Source organism: Solanum pennellii, chromosome 9, assembly GCF_001406875.1.
Source record: "Solanum pennellii chromosome 9, SPENNV200".
Lineage (NCBI taxonomy): Eukaryota > Viridiplantae > Streptophyta > Magnoliopsida > Solanales > Solanaceae > Solanum > Solanum pennellii.
Genome location: NC_028645.1, coordinates 66048251 through 66051647, shown reverse-complemented (window position 1 = coordinate 66051647; position 3397 = coordinate 66048251).

Here is a 3397-nt window from a genome sequence, read left to right as displayed (position 1 = left end):
AGTCCGTAGATAGACCTATGGACCGTAGGTGGAGGTTAGTTGTTTAGGACTTCAAATTGTTATAACTCTTAGAAAAAAATTAATTAAGTGTCCTATGACCAATCATATGATAGATAATTGAATCATCTTTCCAAGGCCACTATATTTTCTAAAATCCGACCTTCGAGTAAAATGTTATGCATTTTTTAGTGAAGGCATATCGAGCAAACTAAAACAACAGACTGTCGATTGAACAACGACCCGTCAGTCAAGGTGGTCGATTACTCCAACAACAATTATTTCAGGGGTCTTTTAGTCTTTTTTTAGTTCATTTAACCCCTAAGATACATGATTTAAACCCTAAATCATGAGATATTACTCTGTTTAAGCCTCAAGTCATAACTAAAGTTTACCTAAGTCAAATCCTTAATCAACACATAGAAAATTAGCAGCAAGAGAGCTTAAAAAGGTCAAGAACCCTAGTTCAGGAAGGCAATAAGGTTCCATCCCCAAAATCAAAAGATTTCTCTATGTATTTCATCACCAAGTATGTGGAATTTCACTACTGGGATCCTTTCACCCATAGATCCCTACATATCAAAAAATTCTTGATTCTCTTATCATGATTAGACCTATGGTTTTTAAGAACTTCATTAGATTATCATGAATTAGTTACTTATATGTTCCAAATTAGATCATCATGTTAATATTTAGTTTACGCATGAATTTCAGAATCATAGCTATGTATGTCTTTAGTTCTTGAATTACACATGCCCGATAAGATATTATAGTTATTAAGTCATACATGCCTCATTTATTATTGTTTTATTACCAGATTAATTGTTGCATTGTCAGTTTGAGATATCCACTATTTACAGAAACTCAATCATAATAAGTTAACTACTTAATTCGTTGGAAGTAGCATAATACCAAGTTCGACTTGGGTTTAACCTACCCAAATAGTCCCAAAACTACTATCCAAGTAGGTTGTAAGTCCCCTCTGTAGGCATCTGTTTAGTGATTACGCTAGCATGCCTTTATACCTCTAGTAGGTAATTTGGGTCCTCTCAATTGGGACATATACATCGATCTCCACACTTACCTCATGTAGTTTCATTATCGATTATTAGTAGCTCCCACAGTTTAGTAAGACTCTATTGCATTGGTCATATTTACAGTTCAGTTAGTATTCAGTCTCAAAATGTTATAAATTTTGTTATTGCATCTAGTTAGCTTAGAATTCTGTATATCATGATCAGAATATTACACTTGCTTTTGTATTTGTTCAATTATGTAGGCTTAGGTTCTAATCATCAAGATCACACCTAGATTAGTTCCCCATATCCAGTCTAGTAGAATCAATGGTGATTCCTCATTCTTCGAGGACAATAGGCATGAGTTTATTTATGTATTTTTAGTCCTTTAGTTTCAGTTATTGTTAGACTTAGTTGGGGCCTGTCCAAACATTTCTAGTCAATTAGAGTGTATTTTAAGACATGGTTAGATTGAACTTAGAGTCGAGGTGATATGTTCTTTGTATTAAGCTCATAAGTATTTCATTTATCTCAGTTATACTATATGGGTATTCCCTATCTTTTAATTTTAAATACGATTTAGCTTCCGCATAAGATTTTTTCTTTAGTATTCTCAGCATCCAGATTATGCTTAGATCAATTCCTTATCTCAACTTGAGCAGAATCATTGGTGAGTCCACATTCTCCAAAGACAAAAGTCATGAGTTTATTTATTATTTATAGTCATTTAGTTTTAGTTTTTGTTAGACTTAGCTAGGGCCTGTCCCGACATTTATAGTTAGGTTCAGCATAGGGTTGAGTTAATATGTTCTTTGTATTAAACTTAGTAGTATTTCATTTATCTCAGTTATAGTATATAGGTATTCCCCATCTATTCATTTTAATTATGATTTAGCTTCTTCATCAGTTTTTTTTTTAGTATGCTCATGATCATGCCAACAAGGTTAGATTGGGATAACTTGTGGTTCTAGGTCTCGTATCCTCTTTTGAGGTGTAGCTCGAGGTGTGAAACTAATTTAGCTATTATGGATTGGAAATAAGAGACGCAACATAGGAAAAGTTATGTCCAGATTTCATATTTAGAGATCATGTATTTGACAAGTGTTAGTGTTGCGATGATAATGTTTCGTACAAAATATATTTTGCGGTGATCCTTGATTATTTTCAAACATAAGAAATGTACCTACAACATGAAAGATATACAATTGATTTTTTTCATTTTGCTTTTAAAATCTAGGTTTCAACATGAGGTACTAGGCTGGCCAGAATTACTATTTTGGGAGCATGGTCGTGTTTGCACAAGATAAGATTACTTGTGATGATAATCCTGTTTTACTTCAACATTATTGAGATACTAGGAATTAAAGAAGTTATTTAATTGTATTCTTAAGGTTGTATATACTCGTGAACAAGTTGACGACCTTTATATGTTGGTTCGTCTATGGTTTGAACTCGCGAAGTTATTTTGGACTGTTTCTATGATAAAGCATTTATGATTGTGTGTAAACTTGTATTTGTACTCTTTTTACCTGCTTGTATATCTGAATATTATTCTTGGTACCTTGGTTACCTCTTGTCACTTTGCATTGTGGTGTTGGTATCCTTTATGTCGTTAAAGACACTTGTGTAACTCATGCACTTATTGTCACGACCTGGATTCTAGAATCAGAATTGCATCCGGTGTTGTTGACCTCTCAGAGGTCGCAGAGAAGCCTCATCTTGCATTCATCACATTCATCTAGTTTAATTTACGGATAATTTAAAACTGTTTATATGTATGAAGTATACATAGACTTCATATACTTATTAACTAGATACATCATATACTAAGCTCAACATAAGAGAACAACCATCTAACATAAAGAATCAATTCAAAACTGAAGATGAATATATCATAAATAGTTTTCTAATCATTGCCTTATTACAAAGCTTCAAAATGAAGGTGCAAAAGAAACGCTAGGGACAACATCCAATAGCTATGTCCAAAACTAAGGGTACACTAAATCTGTAGCATCCTCGAAATCATGAGGACCTACCAAATGGTTTGGAGAAACGCTGAAGTCCAAACGGCTGCAAGTGTCGTCAACCTGTACTCTTACCTGCACCTATAAAAATAGTAAATAGTAGGGGTTAGTACACCACTTGTACTAAGTATGTGTTTATGCACACATACACATAAGGCTATGCTTGATAAAAGAAAGCTCTTCCTAAACAACATGTTATTTCTGAAAAGCCTAGTGACTAGACTTCCCTAAATCGTTAGATGTGAATTATGGTATGAATATGATATATTTTAATGCATTCAAAGAACACAACTCATTTTCTATATGATAAAAAAATATTAGAATCATCCACATAATTTTAGAACAACTCGGGCAAAGATT